The 16,344-nt window shown below is 46.1% G+C and overlaps 1 pseudogene; it reads right to left on the reverse strand.

The window, feature by feature from the left end:
* Positions 1-1,349: 1,349 nt before the first annotated feature.
* Positions 1,350-14,643, reverse strand: LOC130158082 (3 beta-hydroxysteroid dehydrogenase type 7-like; annotated as a pseudogene).
* Positions 14,644-16,344: the final 1,701 nt, after the last annotated feature.

Below are 16,344 nucleotides of genomic sequence, written 5' to 3' on the forward strand. Positions count from 1 at the left end.
TACTGTGACTAACAAGAAGCGAATTTTGATCAGTTGCATCAAGGATACCATGCTGAAACTTGCTTTTTCCAGGAGCATCAGGGCACTTGTAATTAAAATAAGCTTTTATTTGTGCATGTGCAGAGTTCTACTGCAGGAAAACTGGAGAGATGGGTATGCACAGAACACAAAAGTGTGATACCAACAGAATTAATTCTAGATTTAAACCAGTATTGTAAAGGCATCTCATTCCTTCAAGATCAAGTGAAAACTGAAATCTCTTGTTGTGCTTAATGTAGGTTTACCAGTCTCCCTGTATGTCTTACGAAACAGAGAAGCTTGATAAACTGCTACAAACTGCAGGCTGTGTTGTGAGTCTTCTGGAAGTGCCTGCCCCATCTGTGTCATCTGTGAAATACTGGTCCCAGGTGGATGGTGTAGCTCCAGTGCCGTGGAATGCGTTGAAATGACCTCTTCCTCCTGAAGTTCAGGTGTTATTTAGCATAAAAGCAGCCCCTAAGGCCTTCACTTGAAGTTGCTGTCTGCCAGCACAGCAGCTGAATGTGGGCTTTAATCTGTTTTGCTTTGCTGTTAGAATGCTGTGAGGTAAGAGATTTTGAGTTACGAACGATATGAATCCCACCTCTAAGCTTGTAGACATCAGTTATCCATCCAGCCTATACAGTAAATCAGCCTATACATTATTAGCACAAGAGATTGGAAGTTTCTTTCATAGGGATAATAATTCAAAACAGACAGAATATTCCACACCTTAAGAACCTCTCTCTTGTTCCCACGAGTGATCCCACACCTTAAGAATAACAGGAAGCATCTTGAAAAAGGTAGCTCTGGAAAAGGGATTTTTATTATTATTATTAAACCCTAAAACAGAGTAAGAACTTGCTGTTCCTTGTCTTTCCCAAAATTATCACTGAAGACCCCCTGAGTGTATGAGCCAGGTACAACCATGGCAAGGCAGAGGTCCATTTGCCGAGTATGGAAAAAGATGGAGGCTCATCAGGCTGTGGAACAAAACCGGTTAAACAATTAAATCAGAAAGGTGTTTGCTGTGCACCATCTCTTGTCTGAACCTCTCTCTTGTTCCCACAAGTGATCCCTGTGCAGTGGTGGCACCATGGGAATGAGCGAGGCCAGCAAGCCCTGCATCTGCGTGCCCGTAGCTGCCAGAGGATGCTTTCAAATGCACCCTGATGTTTCATATGACACCTAAAACAGCTGAGTTGTTGGCATGACGAGGGTATATACGTGCTTGCAGTCCAAGAGTTTTGCTCCTTCTCTGTCTCAGTACCAGTACTTCACAGTGATTGCAAAATTCCTGCCAAAGATGTGTGCGTGTTGTGAAGTTTGGATGAAACTTGCTGGGGTGATAAGCTCTCTCCTTACCCCAAACATTCTGCTTAGTTCTTTTTGTGAAGCTGGGGGGGTTCCAGATTCCCTACAGCTGCTTTCAACCACGGTGCAGTTCTGTGCTTGCTCCTTCCAGGTGAAGAGCGGTTTGCACCCAAAATGCCTGAAGGCTTTGTCTGTCTTGTAGGAGGTGGCAGGGACTATCATGTTCAGTAAAGGCAGGTTTGGGAAAGGCTGTGGCTTCCAGAAAAGTTACAAGATAATCTTGATTATCCTGTGCAGTTATATCATTAACTACATGCTCCAGTAAGAGATATGTGAGCCTGGTCTTACTGAGGGGTCCATAGAGGACACGGCTGGTGCCTGATCAGAAACCCTGTGTTTGTTAGAGTGTCATCACAGGAATACTACACTTGTCCTGCGAGTAAGTCTGGTTTCAGCTGGAAGGTCCTTGCTGCAACAACACGTATCCATGCAGTGTTCCCTGGAGAAACAAGAGGGAGGGAGAAACAGTTATTCAGAAGGAGCTAAATTTTCCTGTTTGCCATAGATTGGGTACATTGGATCCACCGGCTTCAGTGCTGTGAAGCAGGGGAAGCACTCATCGTGTTACTCAGCTGTACTGTAGAGAAACGGAGTAGTTACTCCAGACCTCCAAGATCCTTTAAACCTTTGGTCTCCCCTTTGAGCTGGACAATTAATGTGCCTTGTGATACTGGTTCACGTGAAGCAAAAGGGCAATGTTTTGTAGCGAGAGCAGGATGAATGGGAGGCAGCGCACAAGTGTTTTATTCCTGGCTCTGCTGTGAGCCTTTGAAGAAGTCACTTGATTTATCTAGGCCTGATTCTTCTCTAACAGCATTTTCAAACTACTGTTATCTGCACTTTTGGAAAAAGACATGTAGGTGTGCCGCACAGAAATAACTAAACCCCTGCATGATTTAATGGTGAGTTATATACCCCTGAAATGCATTTGACACCACAACAAGCTCTTTCTATACATTTTGTGAGTAGCTTGTTGTGCTTGCTAAAATCGGTTATCTGGTACAGCCATTTTTGGCAAGGAATTTTACAAGTAGTGTTAGTTTAATTTCTTCTAATGAGGAAGAAATTGTCTTTTCAAAACAAAAATGTTTGAAAAATACTGCCTGAATGTCTCTCTCTCTCCACTAATATGTCCCTTGAAACTGTTACCTAGAGAAAGACGGATGAGATTGCGATCCTTTTTTCCACTGACTCTTTTTTTCAGTTTTCTAAACATTTTCCCTACATTGAGGGGAGGAAAAAGAAGAAAACCCATCCCAAGAAAAACAGTAGAATGTAAACAACTGTTCTAAAAATTCTTTTAGCCAGTCGAAGGTTTGTGGTTATAAAAATATTTGTGCTCATTCACCACGCTCACCCCTCTGTCTTGGAAGATTATGGTTAAGCTGACATGTAAAATCCCCTGTGACTAAACCAGCCTGGTAGCACCACGTGCAAAGAGATCAATCGTTTGCTCACCCATGTATGTGTACTTACACACTGTGTTTTCAGGCTCCAGGTAGTTCAAGGCACCAGTCTTGGCTTTGGCAAGCAAATACAACGCTTGAAGAAACGTTGCTTTCTCCCCATACACTGTGTTTGCACGGATGATGCAGGTTGTGAGTTTATCACCGTTGCTTAGCTGTAAAATCAGGGAGGGATGTTAGTGACTGATGGATTCAGAGATGAAATCTTCCACAGTAATAAAACCTGGGAATATTGGTCTAGAGGAGTCAACATTTGCAGAGGTGCTCTGGACATTTAGGGCTGATTTGGGTCTTTCTAACCACCTCTCTCCTTCCACCCATCCTGTGCTGTAATACCAGGGGTGCTACCATGGACTTTTTTAGCTTTTTTTCCATTGGCTTGCAGTACACGTTTTTTTGCCACAGGCTTTGTCTTCCCATAAGGCAGCTCCACTGCCCCATTGTATTTGGTATCCTCAGCTCCTCTGAAACAGATTGTGAGAGACAGTGAGTGACCGTGGAGTAGAGCACGGGGCTTGGAGACATTTGTCACAGTGTGATTTACTCTGCAGTCCCTGCTCTCCAGGGACTTACCACTGGCTGTGAGTTACAGGAGATCCTTGCTGCAGGATTTGGGAAAAATAAGGCCTCAGTAAATACCAGGTGGTTCTGGCTGTTCATAAGCTGGTTTGCATGAGCATGGTGGTTTGATTTCTGACAGCTTGATTTGTTTTTGTTTACGAGTGTGATTGAAGCAAATAACCCTCTGGCAGGCCGAATGGAAAGCAGTGGAGTTACCTTTTTAAGTAACTCACAAGTGGCTGAACAAGTTGGAAAGAGCAGAGGAAGATGGAGGGCAGGAAAATGACAGCAGTCCTACTTCATTTTTTCATTAGAGGTAGAGGAAAGCCTCTCACGGGCCATGAACTAAAAGGAGAAGTTGCTGCTTAATTTTCTCACAGAGTTGATTAGAGCTGGGAGACATTTGCCAGTGATGTGCTATAGATGCAAGTGATCTCCTGGAAAACATGCAATCAGCAGGTTTGCGCTGGGATTATTCCTTCCTCTCCCCTAGCAAATTACACTCAAGGGGGAGAACAAAGCAGCAGCCCATAATTAAGGGCAAGCAGGGCTTGCAGCCGTGCTGGGGACACTTGGTTGCCATTATGGAAGGCAACCAGCTCACTAGCCTCCTAACACAGAGCTGCAAGGAGGAAAGCCCATGGGATCTAGCATGTAACTGGCCTGACAGGCCCTGAAATAATTCCAAGGAGATCCAAGAAAGTAGCTCTGTTCCCCACCAGGGTGCTGGCATTTTGTCCCAGTGGTTCTAGATAAATGTTCGTCCGTGACAGAATTTGGTGAAGCAGTTCCAGTGGGCTCTGGAGGGGCTGGGGACTGAAGAAACCTGGCTTGAAGCATCGGGAAGGACCATCCACTAGTACCGTGTGGCCACTTGCTCCCCTGCCGCATGGATAGGCTCCCTCTGCATGCTGCAGGAGACTTTCTTCACAGTTTAAAATTGATTTCCTCTATACCTTGCTCTCCTAGAGAAATTCACCCTAGATGAACACCAGGCGCTGCCAGGTATGGGGTACCCCCCACGGGGCGATGAAGAATTACCGTGCTTCTTTTGCAGATGGGGCTGGGACGCACCTTTTGGAAGGGTTAAGTGGCCCGTGAGGAGTCTTTTTGTCAAACGCTGGGTCTCGGGAGGACGAGCTCTGACTCAGGCTCCCTGTTCGACCTTGGGCAACTTGCTTACTCTTTTCTATGCTCAGATCTTCCTGTGTAAAATGTGGATAATGCTGTTGCCTTTCTCTTGCCTGTTTGGCAGTCAAGTATCTTGTGTGTTCAGATATCCCAGCTGAGAGCAGGGCTGCCTTGTGCTACAGCAACAGAAATAAATTAGGAGCATCAGGAATACAGCCTCCTCGCACACCCTGGGCTTTTATCACAAAACCCTCCTCCCCTTCTCTGTGTTTGTGGGTGATGAGCAAGAGACAAACCAGAAAACAAGCAAGACAAAAGATTGATTGTGCGTGGTTTGTTGCAAGCCTGGGAGAGGCCCAAGACAATTAGGGGGGTATCTAGAAGTTCTAGTTTTAATTGCTTTCTTTTTTTAATCCAAATTTTTTTTTTTTTTTTTTTCCTAGCAGAGCTTTTGAAAAAGCAGCAGCTTCACAAAGGGGCAAACCTGCCTGCAGTTCCTGGGCTGCAGTGCTCTGCTCCTGTTTGCCTTCCCCCACCCCTTCTGAAGCTTGGTAGTAACAAAGAGCTCAGCATAATGCTCTTGCTTTTCAAAACGATCACAGATAACTGAACGCTAATAAGACTGGAGCAGTATTGTCAGAAGGTATCTCAGTGGTGGCTGTCTCAGAGGGATTGAGACTGACAGAGGCATTTTCTATTATTGTCGGATGCTGAGGTGTGAGCATTATCCCTGCACCCATCACCCTGTCCAGAGACTAATCATGCTTCGTCTGTGTCAATTCCCAAGCACGTAAAAGTGAGTTAAATAAAATTATACGAGGAATGATGGAGAAGGGGGACGGAGAAAAAGGCAGGCAGGCAGGGTCATGGATTGTGAGGGAGAAGAGAGGAGCACAACAGATGGGGTGTGGACAGGGGAGATGAAGAGGAGGAAGGGGAAAGCCGTGTCACCTGTGCTTTCAGTCTGGAAAAGAGGCATATTACATTGTCTTCCAGTCGTTACTGGGCTCCCTGTTGAGACAGATGATGTCATTTTTGACTGGGGGGCTGTCCCTTCTCTCGTTTTGTGTTATGCAATTCCCTTAGTTTAAAATCAGAATCACTGGAGAATGAAGACCACGCTCTCGGGCGTTCTCGCCGCATCACGGGAGAACCTAAGTGTGTTCTGCAAAATTAGTTGAAGGCTCTGAGGGTGGGTTTGTTTGCATTTGTGGGGGGGGAAGGATTGGGAGCTGGTGGGCAGAGCGTGTTCCTGCGTAGCTCTGTGAGCGTCAGCCTGGATGGGTTTTTGCTTGCACCCGTTGGTACCGTCATTGCCAGCCAAAGGACTGTCCTTGCCGGCAGGATTTGGGGTAGATTTTTCAAGATGTCTATTCACATCTATCTTTTCAGGACTAAAATACTAAGGATATGCCTGTATCTACCCTCATTTTTAGAAATTATTTAGATATGCTAATGACAAAAATCCCATAGCTTTTCAGTGACACAGAGCTTCTAGTGATCATGGACACAGCTGGATTGAGGTTTGTTGCTCTCATGGATTTTTTTCATAAACCAGACATTTATTTTACAGATTTTGGTGCTTGAGCACTTTTCAAAACAACCAGGTTATGCCTTAGTTTTACTTGTAAGTATGAAAGTTAGGCTTGTAGGCCATTTCAAGTTATGTCTTAAGCAGCTTTTTCTATATGGGCTCACATTTCTAGAGCCAAAGGACTGAAGCCAGCTGTGACTGGACTGGCTGCCTATAGAGACAGAACTTGACTTTGAGCCAGTCCCCCACGCACACAAGTTTCCATGGTTTGAGAGGTCTGTATAGCTACCACCATGCTTGAAATTAGCGGGAAACTTTATAACGGCGTGTATCAGATTGCAGCTATCTCTACTTGACTTCAAATTTGACCTAAAACTTCAGCTCCTGGTCTTCAGAAATATCAGCCCTGCTCTCAAGGTGCAGGTCCTGTTGCCCCATGAGTACCTAAGGTATCCTGATGCTGCGTCCTGAGTGGGAATGTCAACTGATTGTGAAAATCAGTTCTGGATATCAAAGATCTCTAAGCAGAAACCCCTTTCAAATCATAATTTTGACCACTTGTCTTTGTATTGCTCCAAATCCCACCTTTGCCACAGGAGGTTTTCTAAAGCTCTGCTGCTTCTTCTGGGTCTGTGAGTCGGTCTTATAAGATCCATATAGAGAAGGGAGGTGCTGAGCATAATGCCCAGCAGTCTAAGGTCCAGGAGTTAGCCCTTGTAAGTATATTGCCAGGAAAAAGGATTGTGGGGGATAGAAAGGTACAATTTACAGGCCAGCTCCAGGTCACAGAGGAGTGTAACTACACATGAATACTGCAGGGTGATGTCACACCGAATGCAATCTGTCCCCTAAGACTATGTGGCCAACTAACTTTCTTCTGAGACAGTGCTAAACCAGTTTGTGCGCATGTGACTGCGTTTGATAATAGGAGCTGGGTACAAGCTTGGTAGCGATTCACTGTGGAGCTGCAAGGAGCGGGGAGAGGGGGCTGGTGACAGCAGAGCATCACCTGCCCTTTGGATTGCCTCAGTATGAGGGGAGAGCAAAAGCTCTGACCAGGATATGACTGGACCGTTTCACAAAACGGTCATAAGCATCTGAGACCTTGTCTGAAACTGATTTTGGGGCTTAGAGGAGCGGGGCTGTACGTATGGCGAGAGCCTCGGGGTGCAGCGGGTCATACACCTCTCAAGCAGCTCTTTCAGTCGGTGATATCTGCTGCTGGTCGAGTATGGGCTGGGAAGAGGTACGGTTCCTGGAAGCGAAGAGCAGCAAAGCAGGATTTTCAAGCAAGAGAAGAGGCATCAATGGAAAGGGGAACGCGTATCTTCTCCTTTGTAGCCACAGCAAAAGTCTCCCTCTGGCTGCGGTTTCGTTGCTGTTTAACCCGCAATCAGGAACGATGGAGATTATTTGCTTAGCCTTACCTGAGCACGGGCTCATGTGAGATGTTGGGTCCCACCGCAGCAGTGGAGCTTGTGTAGGCAATATATGGGATGTTCAGCGCACAGCAGGCCCTTAACACGTGGCCAGTACCTGTGGGGCAGGTTGGTGAGGACAAACTGGAACCACCTTGCCTTGATTCCTGTTGTGCAAATCGAAAGAGTTTTCCAGCCTTGAGATTCTGACTTGGAACAGATCCACCTTTTTTACGGCTGAAAAGATGGAAAGCCACAGGCGAAGGCTGCGGTTCCTCAGGTACGTTTGCACGGGAATGGATGGGTTATAACATGAGAGTAGCAGTTACATCTATAGCTATCCTGTGGCTTAATCTCCGTGGCTATTGACAACTGACTTAACTTGGACTTAATGGTTACTTAATAGGTGCTAACAGGGAGGAGGTTGACAGCCCAGCAGAGCAAAACTCCATGTTTGCCATCTTTATTGATTCACGGACAGGCTGTCAAATGGTGAATTGCAGCCTCCTGGCAAAAGCGTTTGTGTTTTAGTTGCATATATTCCTCTGTAGAAGTTCTGCAGGAGGACCATAGGGTGACTATAGGGTGAAAATCATTGCAACAGACTCTGGAGAGCTGCAGAATCTTTAATAAAGGAGCGGGCACAGCTTACAAGTCCACATGACATCCAAATGAGTCTGAAGCACGGTTTGGTTTAAGAAAGGTTGCTCTGGCGGAACTTGTGGGTCAGTGTGTGTGGGTTTTGGTTGGTTGGCTTTTGGGGAAGAAGGTGGGTTTAAATGACTTATGACTCTTTCAAGTTGATTCTGTGAGAACCTCAGTGACAACAGCATAACCATGGTTGCTTACTCTGGGGGCCTTCAAATCTGATAAGGCAGATCTTAAAGGAAGCTGCTCGTAGGGTTGGCTTCTGGAAATCTCCGCTCTATTTATACCTGGCTAATCAGGGTCTGCCCTTGAGCCTTGCTGCAGGTCTTGCATGAGAGGGCTTCTGATTTCTCTGTTCTCTTTGTTGTTAAGGGCATAGTCTGAAATTCTCAAGGAAATACTGAATTTAGGATAGTTTCAGAGGGCATAAAGCAATATGAAGACCTGGTGAAAAAGAATCAATTTACTTCTCCATGAGCCTATCACAATATGTAAAGTTAACTGAGAACCCCTGTTGAGAAACATCACTGGAAACAGCCGAGTTAAAATCCATTCAGCTTAACAAAAAGAAGATTAAGAAGTCTTTAAGTGACTAGATGGAAAAAATAATTATTGTAGAAGAGGACGCCTCAATCTAGGCAAAAAGACTATAAAAGGATTTGGCAACCAGTGCTTGAATCAGAGGAGAGAATTAAAGCAAAAGAAGTACATTTTTGCCAGAAATGTTAATTAACCATAGCCACACTAATACTCTTCAGTATTGTTATGGGTTGCTGAAAGCCATGATAGATCGCCCATTAACTTGTAGTCCTTAATTCTAGGCAGCAAGTCTTTTGAAAAGGCATAGACCAATTCGGCCACAAATTGTTGTGCTTAAGGCAGTAATTGGATGAATTTCTGTGGCCTGAGCTACACAGAGGAGCCAGCTAGAGGATTATAGAGCTGACCTGTCCTGACCCTATTTTTTTCCATTAAGTCTACAGCAGATATCAAATACAGGTAATTTTAAATTTTTTAGCTGCTATGATTTTAATAGAAAACTATGACTGATCTCTCAGTTCAAGACTTCAAGAAGTCCTAGTGGGAGCAGCAGCCCCATTTTAGGGAGGTCTACGTGAACCACCAAAGGGGAGGCAGAAATGCAGAACAGCAGAGCAGTTTGCCTGAAAATAAAGCTCCTCTTAAGACATCTCGGACTGTGCTCCTCAGAGAGACGCTCGGTCACATTGGAAAAACCTCTGTGGGTACGATTTCCTGGGAACGCCACAAGCATCTGCAAGAGGTTTGGTTTGCAGAATAGGGGAGTTGCCCAGTGTTCACCGCTATCTGTGAAATCCTCCCTACGCTAAAGCACCTTGCTCGTAGCAAGCAGACGATGAAGGGGAAGATTTCACAAAGCCATTAAAAGGCAGAGGGAACCCTCAGGCTCTGAATATTCTCAATGCACAGGCTCTTAAAAGCATCTGGTTTTGAAAACAACTACAGCAATGAAAAGAAGGATGGAATTTAAATGTTGCCCTCAAATGTATCAGCAAATAGTAGAAGCCCTAAGCAGTAATTGAGTTTGAGATATGTATATATATAAAAATATATAAAATTCCTTCCTTGTGGTTAACAACTATTTTAGTAGCTAACAGCCCGAGGTGCCATTGGAATTGCTGGTGTAATAGGGATTTCATTATTTTTATAGCCTGTGCTTATTTCTTAGATTTATGAACAAATTTTCTTTAAGCAGATCTTGAACCTAACATGAAATCAGCTCTTGGTGATAGGAAGAAAGTGTTGTGGAGCTCTCAGTTATGCATGGCTTGTAGGTACATAATGGTTGTGAACTCTGACTATAATTAAAATATCATCACACCCTTATAGTGCGGATGCAGTTCAGCTGGTATAGGCTTGTGCTGGTTTATGTTGCAGGTTTTTTCCCCTGGAGATCCCTGGGAAAGCTGCAAGCTATCTAGAACAGGGGTTAACAATTGTTGTCCTCGTCACATGCTAAACGGTTTCTTACTGCTACAGGCATGTTCGGAATCACCTCAGTACCCTTGACCACCTAGTGAATGTTACCTTGACTTGTAACTGGGTCTAGATGTGACTTTCTGAGATGAAGCTTTAGCAGTGGAGAGGAGCAGCATGGCCTGCCCTGAGCAGGGACAGAGGGGCAGAGGCAGAAGCATCCCTGCTGGAAAGGAAAGGTCCCGGGCACCTTTCTCATCTCGTAGCAGAGCGGTGTGCGTGAAATTCAGGGGACAAGGGAGCACTAGATCAGAGAGGGTATGTTTTTTGTAGCCTCTTGAATGACTACAGCAAGGTGTGTGAATGTAAGCCTGTATTTAATTGCTTATTTTAAAGAGCTTACCCCCAACATTGACAGCTCTCATTTCCCAAAAGGGCACAGTGTTCCTGTAGTCCACAATAGCAGCTGTGTGAACAACCACGTGAACTCCCTGCATGGCAGCAAGGAGCAGATTGTAGTCTCGAATGTCTCCTTTCATCACTATCACATGAGTGGTAGCTGGAGAAAAATAATATAATCATAGATGCAGGGGAAAAAGAAAAGTACAAATCAGCATCCTCACCTTCTTGCAGAATGACGATCCTGCTTGGAAAGCTTTCTTCTCTGCAGGGCAAGCTGAAGCACACTCTAATTAACAACTAAGCCATTTGAATATATCACACCAGCGGAAAATACATCCCTACTTTTGAACCCCAAGAAGCCAGATCTGCATCTGGTTTAATTCAGCTTAGCACTTTGCCAGTTTGCATCGACTGTGGGTCAGAATAGCTGTGGCTGTCGGTGCAGATCTCTAGCACGCGTCCGAGGACAGTGCCGAGCCAGAGCAGGAGGCTGCTGGCCCAGAGCTGCAGCTGGCCACAGGACTTGCTCCCAGATGTGTGCGTGAGTGATGCTGTGCCGGACAATTTCCTTCAGATCGAAGAGCTTTAGAGCTTGCTGGGAATAACACCGGGCGAGTTCAAGGGATGTTGCACAGAGCTTTATTTAAATTGCAAATACTATGGAGGGGAAGGGAAATGAATGTAACAAGTTGAAAAATTTCATAGCTAATTCCTCCCTTTGAGCCATTTAGAAGGGCTTTTTTTCCCCTCCATTCCCCCCACCCCCCAATACCTGTTCCACACATGGCTACTGTTGGCATCTGCTACTATTTTTCTTGCTTTGAGACAGTATTGTAACATTGAAGTAGGATTTTTCTCTTTTTCTGTAGTTGGGAATAGGCCAAGAAGAAGCTGGGGCCAGGAAGCTGTACTCCTTAGGGGTTTCGTAATAATCCAGACAGCAGCAGCAGTCACAGGATTGCTTTGGGAGGGGGATGTCTCCTCTGCCCTGGGCTGGTGGCTTCCTGGGGAGCCCCGTGCAGCCAGGGATCGGAGTAGCAACTTCTGAAGGATCATACAAGCGAGCAGCTCAGGGAAGGGTCTGTGACACCAGCCGTGGAAGTGTTATGACACGGAAGCCCTCAGTGAACAACTCCCAGGACAAAGTGGTAATAGAACAGGGTTATTCCTCAGGAACTCCACGGAGGGACAAACCTCCAGACAGTAGGTTAGCCAGGTGAGCCTTTGCTAAGAAGCACGAGAGGTAGGAAGATGCAGAAGTTTTACAGAAGGGTCAAGCCGGTTTCTTAATTAGCATAACCAAGATTTGGTGGACTAGCTCATAGGAGTTTTAATATTAAGTTAGTTTAATATTAAAGCACAGACTGAGACTAGGGTAGGAAAAGGCAGGCAGGCGTTGTCCATGCAGCAGAGGTAATACACTTGCCTGGGGGACCCGAGCACAGAGGATGCTCTTGCTGAAAGGCGGAGCAGGACCTCCGTAGCCTCGTGCTGGGAGGATTTTGCTGCTACTTCGTGATCAGGGAAAGCCCGTAACCAGTCAGGTTGAAGTGTTCAATAGTCTCTTTCTCATCACCTGTCTTAAGGCAGCTGGTGCAGTCAAGACCAGGAAGAGAATGATGAGAGCTCAGCCGAAATCGGGGAGGATACAATGCTACCGCAAGAAATTTTCCAATTGATGAGGCCTGATGAGCTTTATTCAGGGCTGCTAAAGAGGTGGTGGATGTAACTGCAGCTTTATTGTGTTATCAGCTACTTTGGAGAAATTTTGGCAGCACTGGAAGACTGCAGTACAGCAAATAACACACTGGTGCTTAGAGAGGAGGTAAAGAAGAGCCAGGAAACTACAGAACAGCTTGATTTCAACCCCAGGAAATTCAGGAACACATTTAAGCAACATGTGTGTGAGCACCTGTGGGATAAAAAGGGGAACAGAAGCAGCTGACATGGATTTGTCAAGAACAAATCAAGTCAGAGAAACCTCCTTTGTTCTTATGACAGGTTAACAGGCTGTACGGATATTGTGGAACAGGTCGATGTCATCTATCTTGATTTTAGGAGGGCTTTGGAAAGCGTGTAATTCTCGTAAGCAAGAGAGATGGTCTAAGGAAGGCACACAAGGGTGAGCACAGAGCTGGCTGAATTACAGTTCCCAGGGAACTGCCAGCTGTGGTAGGTGGCTGCTCTGGGGTTCTCCAGGGTTTATTGCTGTATTTGAGTGGGTTTTATTGTTTTCACCAAAATCTGGCAGATTTGTTCGTTAGCTCAGCAGATAACATCAGACTGGGAGGGACTCAGGGTACGCTGGAGGATTTAGAGTACGAGCTGAGTGTAACTAAGGTAGTCTGAAAAACCTCCACAAGGTGACATCTGATAGGGGCAAGGAGAAGTTGTTGGGCTCAGGAGGGAAGAGGCAGCAGGTCTTCGTGAAAGAACGACGCCGGGCCAGGGCAGCTCAGGAGCTATCGCCTGTCAGTGGGGTCTTGCCACTGTGAAAAAGGCATGACCGTACTGACGGGTACGAACAGGAGAGCAGTTTGCAGGATGGAGGAAATAAACCCATTGGTGTTGCTCAGCAGTGGGAAGGCCACAGCCGGCTTCTCCATCCCAGGCTCAGTGCCCCTCTTCCAGAAGAGGAACGCCAGCGCCCACAGACAGCACGTGTGAGCTGTGGGGGAGGGAGGAGACGTGAGAGCTGCTTTAGCTTAAAGGAGAGAGTAGTACGGGGTGGCAGGAGGTGGCTTTCTGATCATGAAGGTTGTTGTAAAGAATGACAGTGTTTCACCTATTCTACCTTTAAGGCTGGATGAGAAATCAAGGACCTAAACTGCAGATCAGACCGTGCCAGCAGTGAGATAGAAAAACATCTGTCAGGAGGGGAGGTGGTGGCACAGCTGGTTCTGCCTTGGGGCAGAGGGACAGGGGCTGGGATGGCCCCGCGCCGCCGCTTCTGCCTCATTTTTCTGCGATTTGCTGCGCCAATCACAGACCTCTCCTGGAGCACAGATTATGGCACCTCCCTAAGGTTTAAACAGTTTTGTCTTCAACTATGGGTGCTTTTAGGGCAGCTGGCTACCTGAAGCCTGGGGAAACCAGTCTGGTGAGTTCAGCTGCCAAGGGAGGGTTTCTGACAACGGGTATTTCCCTGGGAGTCTTTTAACTGGCTTTCCGTGTCTCTCCCTTCTATTGATCTCTCCTAACAGGTAGGATCTCCCTTACGTTTTTTTCCTCTCTCGCTCAAAGCAAGGTGAAGGTTTGGGCCATCAGAGAGGGGGACCCAGCTCGCCATTAGCCCCGCGGGGCCACCATGAGCTGCATCATCGGCTTGTTTTGTGAGGGTATTCTCGAACCCAGTAAAACAGGTTGTTTTTCCCCCAACGTACCTCAGTGTAATCAACCATGGTGAAAAAATCAGAAGGCAGCTCTCTGAATATGATCAAATAGATTAGTATCTTTGTGTTTACTGAGACCCACCTCTTCCTTTTTTATGTGCAGCACAGTAAGGCTACTATAGGTTTCTCTCTGTTATTTCGGTAATTTGTTTTACATCCCTGCTGCAGATGCTGATCTTGATTCTGTTATTGTCAGGGGTTTGGGGTTATTTTTCTCAGAATTGGTAACTGGTTGGAGCGGTTCAGGAACATGATTTTTTTGTTCCCTTTGCTGTTAGACTGGTTGAGCAGGGACAAAGCGGGTAGCCAACTGCGCATGTCGGGTACTCGGTGTGCACGTTGCTCCTTACAACTGATCTTTGAGTGGGGACTTAGATCCTCCTTGTGATATATCTCTTGGGGTTACACACTATGGATCTGTTTGCTTTGATTTACCTCCTCTGCTGAAAAACCTCTCTGTGCTGGAAATTATTCTTCATCCAGTCTGTTTAATCCAGGCTCCTACCCCCCGTGCCTGTAACTGTGGCATCTCCAACATAATACCAGCTGTCTTGAGAAGGGGTGTTATGGCTGCTGAATGAAGCTGATGCACTTTTCTTACCTGTGGTGAATTTTTCTGCTTCTCCTCTTGCTACTGAATCAAAGACTCTGACTTCTTTGATGTAGTCTTGTTGAGACGGGAGCTCTACGATTTTCTCCCCAGTAAAACCACATCCTCCTGTCACCAGGTAGATGACCCCCATGCTCTCTACCCGTTTCTGAAGATGTTTTTGTGGTTGAGGAGTAGAGGCAAGGTTGCTGCCAAGATCCCATCATGCACTGTTAATCTCTCAGCCAATATGTTTTCTGAACTAAGTCTAAAGTTTAACCATCATATAATGTTACTGGCTGAGTGTTAGCTCCATCCAGTTATATATAAATCAGGTTTCCATTGGCACAGTCACACGGGTGCTGCCGCAGACACACCAGTGCTGCGTACAGGCCAGTTCTGGGCTCTCTGCCTCAGCCTTTCCCTGCGACCATGGTAGCCCGTGATCAGCAGGGCACCTCCAGCTTGCCCTGGTACATGTCTCAAGTCAGTCGAAAATTTTGATGCCAGAAATTTTCCATCCTGGAGAGCCCTGTCCCACGGGTTGGGCTGTCAGTCATCGTAGCCTGGGTCTCTCTGGGTGCTGCACAGAGCTGGTGTGCACAGCACTGGTCATCTGCAACTTTGTGATCGCTGATTCTACCAGTTTGGTTATCTAGTATGGCTCTCCTGAACAAATTCTTCTTTGAGTGGGAATATATGTATGTACGTACACTCTCTCATATAGGGGAGGAGAAAGCCATTTCAATTTGAAAAATGTCTTGGAGTAAAAGCTCTACCACATCCTTTGGCAAATTGTTACAATGGTTAATTATCATCAGCATTAAAAGAGTGCATTGTTGTGTTCAGTGCCAGACTGGCTGAAATACCTTTTTCTTGCTAGGCTGTAAAGAATGTGTGCTATTCAGTTTGTCACTTGGATAAAAAAAAAAAAAAAGGGATCGGCTTTGTTTAAGGGTGCTTGATCCTGTCCTAGGACTGGGGTGTGGGGAGGGAAGACCTGCCCTCCTGCACAGCCTCTGCCTCGCTCATAAAGAGTCTCAGAGATAACCAAGTCAGGCCGACCAGCCACCCGTCTCTCTTCGATGCCAAGCAGTTTCCTTAAGCCTGGAGTAGTCCAGTGTTTTCCAGTCCATCTTTGAACCAACTTGTCACCATTTTTGGTGAGCTGTAGACACACTGTCCTAACAGAGGTAGCAGTGATGCATAGGGTAATGTAATCTCCCTGCTTACATTTTCTTTACAGTACGTAGAGTGTAGTAGTTGCCTTTATGGACACAGTATTGCTTGGGAAGTTTAGGATTGGTTTGTTCCCGTATCAGGATCACTGCTTTCCCCATCCCATTCCCCAGCCTGTGAGCAGGGGTTACCGATGCTGACTCAGGCTGCACTGGGGTGGGGGTACTCCTGGCAGCCCTCTCCCGGCCACATACAACAGGCTGAACCCTGGAGAGCCTTTCCAGCTGCTTGAATGAAGAAAATATTGTTGGAGCCATTCTTATTGTAGTGGTAATGCTTGTCTGTCTGTATCAAGTTGTACAGCAACTTGCTGCCGAGCATGTGGTTAATGAAGAGTTAAGGCAGTGCATTCAAAGTGTGTTTCATTTTTGAATATATAATTTTCTTTTCATCGACTCCTGCTGGAAGTTCAATCGGTTCAACTCTGCCATTGATTCTTCTTGGGCTGTGTTCAGCATTAGGAAAAGTCCTTTCCCCTTGCTGCGATTACAAGCAGCGGCCACAGTGGTCCAGAGACCAACATGGGCCTGATGCTAATTTGGTGCCTGGCAGACCAGCACAGCCACAAACGTCCCAAGAAATTAATTTAGCCTTTTATCCGGCAACCCCAATCTGT

This window comes from Falco biarmicus, chromosome 1 (assembly GCF_023638135.1).
Source record: "Falco biarmicus isolate bFalBia1 chromosome 1, bFalBia1.pri, whole genome shotgun sequence".
Taxonomy (NCBI): Eukaryota; Metazoa; Chordata; class Aves; order Falconiformes; family Falconidae; genus Falco; species Falco biarmicus.